Raw genomic sequence first — 12,016 nt, 5'->3', positions numbered from 1 at the left:
TCAGGGCTGTTCCTACAATTTACGGGGCCCACAAAAAAGATTCATCCATTCCACCGAAAGGCAATTATTAGGTAGGTACACTTCCGTTACCTCTCCCATTTCAAAACCAAGGTTGCCAGAAGGGAGTCATCGAGTCATGGCCTCTCTCCTATTTTATTTAATAATAATTGATATATAACTTGAAAAAAAATAGTATGTGCTGTATTATCAGAATTTTTAAATTGGTCCCATACTCTTATTTACATTTTTGCAGGCACCCTTATTCAGTATGTAAAGTATTTTTACTTATTACCTTTACCAGTACCTCACATAACCATTTTGCACCAAAGCACTAAACACAAGTAGATATTCTCTATGATTAAATTGCTGTATATTTTTATAATAGATTGATACAATTATTTATTATAAGTAACGACAGAAATAACAATAATTAAAAATTAACTTTTCTTGATTTGAGATCATCAAATGTGCAAATAACATCATCCAAGTCCAATCCGTCTACTATTTCACGTTCTATAGATATTATTGTTAAATTTGTAGTTTTCTTTTGACTTAGTGTTGTTCTTGGGTAATTTTTTACCAACTTTAATTTTAAAACGATCTTTCAGCTGTTGCTGTTGTAATAACTGGTAATGCTCACATAATCCTTAATGCTATAGCAACATTAGGATAAACATCACCAACACTGTTGCAAAGGATTTTTTGTAAGACTCTTAAAGGTGAGGTACCTTTATCAATTATTTCTGAAAGAAGGCAAAGTTCATCATACAATTCTACTCCACTTATGTCCATGTTTTCCCCTATTATAACATAATCTGTAAATCATGGCAACTTTTTAACAATATATTTGAATCAGCCGTCGATAGATTACCAATATCAAACAGAAATCCAAAATAATTGTTAAAATGATCTGATTGGGTGAATCTTTGATTTATAGATACAATTCCTTTATTTAAAATTGGTAAAAATTTGTAAGTTTTTCAATGTTAATTGTCAGATAATATTGAAAATAGAAATATATAAAATGATAAAGAAACGACCGCGATGGTAATAAATGGTAATAATTAACATTTAACTGTAAGTTGACAGTTGTCAGTTGTAACCATATTCAGATATTCTATCATTACATAATATCATATTTAGTAATTGGTAAAACTACACTATAATAGCCTAAGCCGCGCAAGTACCTGCTAATCAGATAACAAAACACGTATATTATTGTGAACAAATTCTAATTTTAGAAACAGGAAAAATATTCCCCATTATCATTCTATGGAAACAGCTTGATAACAATAATATTATACAATTTGTTTAGTACCTACACTAGAACACTTTTATTATCGTGTATACACTGTAGTGTAACTGTACAATTATTTCGTTTTTGATTTAATTTAATTAATAAAATTTCAAATTATAAAATATGTAATATATGTGAATCGTTGTACTTATAAAGAAAACTTGGGATTTTTCATGTGTGTGAGTGCGGGGCCTAAACGAGAAGCCAAAAGCGCGTGGCCCCGCTGCACTGTAGCACAGTGCGCGGTATTCTACCTAAAAGTCCGGTAAAAAAGACCCGTGAAAAAAGTCCAATGTAATAAAAGTCCGGGTAACAAAAGTCCGGTTTATTTATTATCGGTTTAGTTTATCGTTTGTTGGCGACTTTATTAAGTTGGGTCAACTAGATACTATTATCTTTTAGTATTATCCATTATAGACGATAAGAATATATTGGAAGTAGCTTCATACACTTGGTAGGTCATATAGTCATCCAACAATATGGATGCTAATTAAAAAAATCAAGTTAGAGATTGGAGCCGATAGGGCAAAAATAGCATTAAACAGGGCCATATTCATCATTAGGCAGGATAGGCAACTGCCTATGGCCTCCGTTATTAGAGGGCCTCGGATTTATATGAATATTATTTTATTTTATTTTTTTGAGTATTACTTTTATCATATAAAATAAATATAAGAAACATATAATTAAAAAAATAGTATATTGTGTGGCAAGGGCGGGAAGTGAGCCATTTCAGTCGCGGGCGTCGTGTGCCGCATTTCGCTCAAGACTGAAATGGCCTTCCCGCGCGAGCCACACATACTATTTTTTGTCACGCCCCTGCGTTCATGGAAAAGGTTATGCAGGGATCTATGCAACAATTATAGACTATTCTACAAAAACAATTTCATGGAAGACATTTACTAACGCATCGTTCGACGCACTTATCTAGGAGCAGTGCAAATTAAATATGTTTAAATGTTTATGCGTCATGCAAGGAGGTTATACTATACATTTAAGATGTAACCAAAAGTTTATGTTTTGTAAGAACCGTGGTAGGTATACATTTTAATTTCTGGTTGTGCAGGGGATACGCGCCCGGCGGTCGGCACTTTTGGGGATTTCTTCTTTTCCGCCCGGCACTTTTGGGGATTTCCTCTTTTCCGCCCGGCACTTTTGGGGATTTCCTCTTTTCCGCCCGGCACTTTTGGGGATTTCCTCTTTTCCGCCCGGCACTTTGGGGATTTCCACTTTACCGCCCGCTGGACGGAAAAAGGACGCTTTCGAACGCTTCAACCGTTGTCGAAAACCAAACTTTCGGTGCAGGCGTGACAAAAAAATTATTCCTTATCACTTATCAGCAAAAATGTAAATGAAAATAAATAAAACTCAAGTGGGACATAATATTAGGACACGGCCAAGGTGATAGGTTAAGGATATAGATTTTTCATTCTGAATTCAAATGTAATGATTGTATTATAAATTATTGCTATTATTTTTAATAACATTAATGTTTTCTTGTACGACATATGTGTAATAAATAAACCGGATTTCTGTTCGTAGATTCCAGTGTGCCGGTGCCATAATAATATATTCATCGGGCCGGTACAAAATAAGTAATAATAACCCACCCTGTATTGTATTATAAATATTGTAAACAGATAATTGTATAGAAATTTGATTCCCTGGGTATTACGTAACATACTGATACTAATATGCTAGTCTATGTAGAATGTCTATAATTATAATATATTAATGTATCGTAAATATACCGCTGTGCTATCAGCGGTCGACTGCCGGCGGAGAATACCTGAAAACATAGTCTTAAAATAGATTATAGTTATTATAATAATAGCCAATATGAATGCATGATACGAATTGCTTTCTAAGCTTTCTTACGATAAGCTTTGTATTCCCACGATTTTGATCGTGAGAATAAAATTGATTTAGTTTTAATACCATTATAAATTATGGAAAAAAATCAAAAGGCGGAGCTGAAAAGCTTCGTTTGAAAGAAATTATAAATTTGAAGACTGTTGCCAATGACCCAAAAAAAAAAATTCTTTTGGATCGAGTCGGCAACATATTTGTTGGTAAGTATAGAGAATTTAGTATACCTACTATATTTAATTCAATCTACTAATTCATTAATCATTAATTATTTATTTCATTATAGTATATTACATAATTTATTTTAATATTAAATTATAGATTAAAATAATATTTAATAACTTATTAGTACTTAACCTAAAATATTTAATAGGTAATCTGTAAAATAAAATGTTAACTGAATTTAATTAATTAATTAATTTTTTTTAAATATTAATAGCATGTAATTACTTTATACTATTAATTGTAATATCAATATTTAGATGATTGTGTAACGCAACAAAGTTGCCTAGTTGAAACTGTAGCAGAAAATTTTTCGGTGAGTAAAGTTTTTTAAATGATACCTTCTCATATAATATGTGGTTTTGTTACATATGATCTACCTAATTTCTATTATGTTGTTTTTATAATATTTGTCAATAGTCATCATTTTTACTACTTATTTTAATATTTAATATTTATTATGATTGTTCAGATTAATTCAACTGCTAAAAAACAAACTGAGGAAAGTAACTTATCCAGTCCAATACCGACATACCGTTACAGGAGGTTGAGGAAGATATTACATCAGATAAAATATTTTCATTTGCGATCCCCCAAAATAGCTCTATAAGTCAAAAAATGGATTTCATGAAACAACACCCTTGTCAACTGACTGTACTCCATAATGTTTCAAGGTCTCTTTCCAGACTTTATAATAGGGAGGATCAGAGAAGCAAAACCGTTTTGCGAAAATGGTTGACATTAAAATGTGAAAAAAAATAATGAGATTAAAGACTTGTATTGCAGTATATGTATTGCTTTCATTACATCATCAACCAATTTTTCTACTGGCTGCACAAATTTAAAAAATATTTATGCAACTGTAGAATCTCATGAAATTAGCAAAGTACATATTTCTGCTGTTGAAAGTTTTGTCGAAGCTACAAATAATGATAGTATTGAATACAGGCGCGGATCTAATCGGGGGCGATAGGGGCGACTGCCCCCCCCCCCCTTGGCAGTATTATTTAAATTTAATATTTTGTGTTTTCCTGTGTAAATTATTGTAAATGTATTGTAATATTATTCAGTTACAAATCGTCGTATTTTATTTTAATAATACACATTTATAAATTGTTGATAGCAATATTATGACCAATTGAGGGACGACGACGGTATCTTTATTCTGTGACGACGACATCGACTGCCAGCTGACGCGTGACGGCTGAGTGGCACATAGGGTTTTGTCCTAAAAATATCTATAAATATTTTCCATATTATTCGACTGTCAGAAATAAATCATCTAAATAAATTACTGGTTATCTGTTCATTGGTATCCGCATAATAGCAAAATTGTTGTGGTGACTGACGACTGATAGAATTCGAATATAAAGATTAAAGATAATTTTGTTCGACACTCGACAACCGTCGATACACACGCATAATATACGCATATACCATTCGCAATTACTTTTGACGTGATATATTATTTTAATTTAGTTGGTGACTTTTGAGTTTTAGGGTTATTATTAATTAGTTTTATTTATTTATTGTACAAAAAAGAAATGTCGATATTACACAATTTTTTAAAAAGAAATATATAAATATTGTGGAAAATAATGATAAAATAACAATTGAGGAAAATATATAATGATCGAATAACATGTGTGAAAATTAATGATCCAATTGCTGTTGATCCAAGTTCTTTATCTTTAAACTGTGAGTCATCTTTACCAATATCTAAAGTAAAAATGAATTAAATATTTTTCAACCACAATCATCTGAAGTTAATTTAAATAAATCACTAGATATAGATTTTTTAAACTCAAAATCTCATATTAGTGATTTGATAAAAAAACAACTTATTGAAAATCACTGGAGACCCACAAATAGTAATGACTATTCTTTTTCTACTCACAAAAAATGTGGTCATATTGAACAAAGATTCGTAAATAAAGGGCATTTAGAAAAATATTTTTGGCTAGTCGTATCGAAATCTATGAAAGTTTTATTCTGTATTTTTTTTTCAGTTTTTAATCATACTAATACTGGCATTGGATTAAAAAATAAAATGCCCCTTAAGTGTCTTGTAACCGAACCATTAATCAAATTTGCTAAACTACTTGGAAAGGATAGTTACCTAGAATCTCATAGCAGAAATATTTACCATAAAAACGTCGTTAAGGATGATAAATCATTTTTACATATTATTAATAATCCTCAAATTAAAATTATTAATACTTTAAATACAGCTCACTGCGAACAAGTTAAAGAAAATAGCCCTTGGTTGAAACCAATAATTGTCACATTAATATTTCTTGATAAACATAAAATACCTAATCGAGGAAATCGTGATGATGTTAGACTATTTGACGATACTCAAAATCCCTCAGAAAATAACGGAAATTATTAAATTTCAGAATTTCATCTGGTGATGAGATTTAAAAAAACATCTTTTAACTCCTTAGTCTAGAGCGACTTACATTAGTAAAACGACACAGAATGAACTTATTTCTATTATGGGAAATTTAATATTAAAAAATGTGTTGGAAAGAGTAAAACAATTAAAGTTTTACAGTGTTATCTTCAACGAAACTACTGATATATCAAAAATATCTCAGTTAGTCACTGTTATTCGATATGTATATAAAAACGAAGTATACGAAGATTTTGTCGGGTTTTTCATCAAGAAAACTATAAAAAATACTGTAGGGGAAGTAGAACCTAAAATTACTGGTGAAATTATAGGAAATTCAGTTTTAAGTATTTTAGATAAACTTGATTTACCATTTGAAAAGTGCGTTGGAATTACAACAGATGGATGCTCTGTTATGCTATCCAAAAAATGTGGAGCAGTTAAAACACTTGCAAAAATGAAAAATGCAATCAAATACACTTGTTTTAGTCATGCCTTAAATATGTCGATTATGAAAGGATGCAAAATAAAATTCGTAAGAAATGCTTTCGGAATAATGACGGAAATTATAATTTTTTTTAACACATCAGCAAAAAAAAGTTATATTTAAAAAAATACTTTAAAATCATCACTGCATTAATTATGTGAAACAAGATGGGTGGAAAAACATGATTGTGTTTTACAATTTATCACGGGGTTAAGTTCTATATTCGAGGCATTAAACAAAATATCAGATTGGGATGATATAAACACTGCAACTAAAGCAACTTATTTATCTAAATCATCATCGTCTGGTGAATTTATTTTGACATTAATAACTGTTTCAAAAATGTTAGCTATAACAATTCCAATCAGTAAATTATTGCAGTCCAAAAGTCGAGATAAATTTTCCGCTATAATATTAATTAAAAATGTAATTTGTATTTTGAAAAATAAACGAGAAAATAGTTATAACTGTTTTAACAAAATATTTAAAACCGCAGAAAGTCAGGTAATTAACTTGAGAATTTCAGGAGGGATAAACAAGCCAAGATTATCGAAAGTAATGAAAAACAGGGAAAATCCTCAAACTAAATAATATGCTGAAGAATATTTTAGAGTAACGCTCTTTATTCCTTTCCTCGATAATTTACTAAATTATTTGGAATCTAGATTCGACGAAGATTTAATGTCAGTTTATGATCTAGACGTGGTGCTGCCCAACATAATTAAAATAAAATCTATTTTTGATGACAAATGTAGATTAAACAATAAAATAAAAAACGTAATTAATCAATTCGGTGACTTAGTAGTTTGTGAAATAAATATACCTAGAGATATTTTAGAATCTACGTTGATGGGTAAATTTGAAGTTTGGCATAATAATTGGTTGCAAGACGAACAATTACCTTCATCACATTTAGAAGCTCTCAAACGGTGTGACCCGTACTGTTTTTCTGGAATTTATGTATTATTAAAAATACTTATCACGTTACCAGCTACAGGTGCGACAGCTGAACGGAATTTTTCATCATTACAACGAATCAAAACATGGATGAGGTCGAGAATATCAGAGGTACGACTAAATGGACTGGCATTATTACACGATCATCGAGATGTCGAGATAAACCATGATGATGTCATTGACATATTTACTCAATCAGCAAACAGAATATTGGAGTTTGTTATAAGATTTACAACTACCTACTATGATAATATATTTTAATATATATTTATTTAATACATTCAATTCAGCTTAAGAAAAAAATATTCATTATAATAAATAAGCAATTGTTGCATATTTATAATATTATAAAATATAAATATATACTCGAATTTACCGGTAGGTAAATAGTTAATATATTTAGATATTTATAATCCAACCCTCCCGTTAATATAGACTGGATCCGCATCTGATTGAATATTTGATCAAACGTAATGTGATGAATATGAAAAAAAAAACAATTCGAAGAAATAATTCATGTGAATTTATGTGAATCATTTGACGGTGCTTCTAACATGAGAGGAGAGTTTAACGGTTTGCAGTCTTTTATTAAGCAACAAAATGAAAACAGTATTTATGTTTGGTGCTATGCACATAAGGTATTTGTGATACCTGTGACAATTTAGCAGCTAAAAATTTATTTGGGTTCTTTAATCGCTTGAGCACTTTCTTTTCTGATTTTTATAAACGAATAGACATTTGGAAGAAAAATCAAGAAACTTTAGGTATTTTGAAAGCTCCAAAAATTGGGGAAACTAGGTGGTGATCCAGAGAAAAAGCTCTTAAATGGGGTTTGGGCGGAGAAGATTGTTTATACTAAACTATTGTTAGTGCCTTAGATTTTATTTGTTCATCGAAAAACTTTGATCAAAAATCCATAATATAAGTATATGAAGCAACTTCATTAAAAAATAAATTGTGTGAATTCCAAGTTATTTGAACAGCTCATTTATTTCTTAAAGTTTTTGATTCTGCTGGACATACATCAGCATATTTTCAGTTTAGTAATTTAGATCTTTTGACTGGTTGGTTAATGGTAGAAAATACAATTGATGAAATTGAAAAAATAAATTTTGATAAAATTGTCATTGAAGTAGGGAAATTCTTAAAAAATATGAATGATAAATTTACAGATTTTGAATAGAATGATAGTATAGTTGTGGAAGATGATTACCATTAATGCGTTCTAGACAAGAGAAGCCCAATTACGATGAAATTTTTTCAGATGAACCTATTATAAATCCTATCGATAAGTTTAGTAAACAAGTTTTTCGATGCATTGATTTATTAAGAAGCAGTTTTATTGAAAGATTTACAAGTTATAAGGAAATTATAGCTGATATTCAGTATTTATTACCAAAGAATTTTCAACACGCAAAGAATGACAATCTACCAGAATCAGCATTAAAAATACTATCAAAATTATCATTAATAAACCATCAGAAATTAGTTTCTGAATTGAACCAATTTTCAAAAATATATGATATTATTACAAAGCCCCTGAATTCAAATACTTAAAATATGTATAATAATGATGAAGATTTTTCTCTGGATTGGGATAAAATGGATTCAGAAGTTATAAATAAAAATATGATAAAATATGTTGTTTTTATACTTAGTTATATTATATGTTAAGTGACAAATATTTATATCTTTTTTATAGGGCGTGGGAAATCAAAAACTACCAATAATAATTATGATACAAAATTGTTGAAGTACACCAGATACACTGAAGCTAAAGGCAAATAATAATAAGATCGGATATATGTAAAAATATAATAATATGTATAATTGATACGAATAACTATAGTGCTCCGAGGCGTAATATAAAACAACGACTAATCGTCCTATAGGCTACTACATAGAACGAATATGCTAGTAATACAAAATGCCTATTCAGCGTCTACTGTACTACAGTGTGAATAATTTTACTTATAATTTACATACTATAGGGTGTGTTGTTTACATTCAACAACCATTACCTAATCATTATTAATATTATTACTTATTATTATATTTTATACATTCATAGAATTACAGAGATAACTTAGCCCGTCGGTGTAAATAATTTAAACCCGTATAGGTAATAGAGTGGTTCATGGTTCATCGTATTTACTTTTAATTAAATAAATACCTGGGACACAGATTCATTTCAAATTTTAAATAAACCACCCAATAAATGCGGGCTGTAATAGAATAGGTAGTGGAGTAGTGGACATAAAGTCATAAACAAAATATAGTCTGTTGAGTCTCGTAGGTATGTCTCGAGTCTGTCCCTTGTTGTCGAAAATTATTTTTCACATTCTAGCTTTCATAGTTTCATACTGCTTTCTTTGAAACTTGAAAGAATTGTGTTTTGAAATGTTTGGATAAATTATCATGGTTTTATTATAATGATAGTTAAAGTATGAATGTTGAAAAGCTTAATTTTTGATTGCATTATTTTACTTTTGATATTAATATGATATACCAAATGGCAAATACACCTCACTAGGACTAGGTATAAGGTAACTACTGTCTACTAAAATGGTAAAGTACAATAAAATAGTTTGATTAAATATTGTATTCTTACTATTAATTGAATAATATTTTATACAATATATTTATATATTGTGTAACCAAGTACCTTATTATATTCTAATAAATAATATTTGGCATGGTTGTAGATCATTTACGTTAACAAATACATAACAATTATTATATTATTTTATTGGATTTCATCATTGATTAAAGTATAATATACAAATATAAGTAAGTACCTACAGTAAATAACTTTATTACATACATTTATTTAAAATATTTAAGACATTTAATGAATTATTTTGTTACTTGTTAGCTTAAAAAAAGTAGGCAGTATAATTATTAATTTTATACTAAAAAAAGTAACTTATTTTTAACTAAGTTAAGTTACTTTTATTTTCTAATTAACTTGTTTGCAAGTTAAAAAAAATAGAGGTAACTTTTAACATTAAACTTATATAACTTACTTTTTTCTATATTAACTTAATTCAACGAGTTTAAAAAAAAAGTTAACTTGCCCAGCCTTGGTAATTTGTATACTGCATTAGAATTTGTTTTAACACTCTCTGTTACACATATTAACTGTGAAAGAGCATTTAACAAGCTTAAAATAATTAAAAACTGTTTACGGTCTTCTTTAAATCAAGACCATCTTGAAGCATTCATGTAATGTCTGTAGTAAAAGATAATGTATTGGATGCAATTGATTTCAACGAAATACTGGTTAATGATTATAGTAAAAAAGTCTTCATCATTGATGAATCTGCAGATGTTATTGGCGTAAAGACCTAAGTGATTTAGGTGTATAATATTATTTATTTAAATTTAATGTTTATGTTATAATTATATTATGTTAATGTTATTCGTTAAATAAATAGTTTTTTTTTTTAATTTGTTTATTTATTATTATTTATCATAGATGCTACCTATGGTATACTATACTGGTAGTATACCTACTCAATTACCTATACATACTTGAATATTTATTTTTAACAGGAATGTTGACGCGATCAAAGTTATTTACTTATAACTTTTGTTATATTCAATTTTATTATAAATAACTTATGGTTGACACAACAATGAACGGTCGTATGACAATACTGTATTTGGATATTTATATTATGTTTTCATCCAAATAAGACATATTCTATGTTGACAAACGATCGTCGTTTTACGAGGTAAAGTTACGTATTATAAATTTTAATTTATACTATATGATAATCATTTTATTTTATCAATTAATAAGAGGTAGTAATTTGTTGATTACATACGTAATTTATATAAAATTGGCATTGTTATAAGTAACTTTATTATGTTATATTATATTCATAAGAAGTGTTATTGCATGAGCAAAATATATTTTATAACGATTTCTATTTGTTTTTGACAGTTTATTACAAATATTTAAATATGTCAATCCGTCTATGTACAGTATAATATACTTTTGAGCCCACTGTCGACGATATTTATATGGCTGATATTCAGTCAGGTACAAATTAACCAGATATGCGGGTACATTTAGAGGGTCATTTTAAAATGAATGCATACAATTGGTGTTTATGTAATAAATGTATTAGGTTTATCACTGACCAAGAGTGTATTTGTCGTTTTGAGCTGGAAAAATTACATTAATATTAAATTGCAACTGACAACTTTCACATAACAACAAAGAAAAACTGTATAACGGAGATAAGCTCATCTTCAAAAATTATTTTAGATGAAGAAGTGAGTAATAGTTTAGGCACTTACCCACGTGATACAAACCATTGATTCATTCTTTTTAAATTTGCTGTTCGATGTTTTTATTATATTTACACAACAAATTATTGTTAAATCAAAAAATAAAATTGAAAATTATTCACATGGCACAATTTTAGGGGTAAAATGTTCTTTGTTCTGTATTTGGATGCAATTCAAATAACGATAAGAAAAGGGCAACTTGCAGCCAATCTGAAAATATAAACTTCTTTAGTTTTCCAAAAAGAAATGAATCACCACTTAGATTTAATTAATGGTAAATGTTAAGATTTTGTCTCGAGTAGTGGATCTAGAATATGTTCAAAACATTTTCAAGAAAAAGGCTTTACAGATATTCAAGATTTTCAACTTAATTTTATAATTGTATTCTGTTCGAAATGTTAATATTGTTATTCTTATTACCTATTAGTTTTTATTATAATAAATATTTATACATCTAAATATATATTATACCTATACCTAAGCATAAAAT

General features: G+C 28.6%; 2 pseudogenes; both read left to right on the top strand.

Annotated features, from left to right (window-relative positions):
* The first annotated feature begins 1,470 nt into the window (after positions 1-1,470).
* LOC149061298 (uncharacterized) lies at positions 1,471-4,150 on the top strand (annotated as a pseudogene).
* Positions 4,151-4,922: 772 nt separating this feature from the next.
* LOC149061297 (52 kDa repressor of the inhibitor of the protein kinase-like) lies at positions 4,923-7,488 on the top strand (annotated as a pseudogene).
* Positions 7,489-12,016: the final 4,528 nt, after the last annotated feature.

The sequence above is a fragment of the Diuraphis noxia genome, unplaced genomic scaffold (genome assembly GCF_037042655.1).
Source record: "Diuraphis noxia isolate RWA-SAM2 unplaced genomic scaffold, SU_Dnox_SAM2 contig0001, whole genome shotgun sequence".
Taxonomy (NCBI): domain Eukaryota; kingdom Metazoa; phylum Arthropoda; class Insecta; order Hemiptera; family Aphididae; genus Diuraphis; species Diuraphis noxia.
This window is presented reverse-complemented; position numbering and strand designations above follow the sequence as displayed.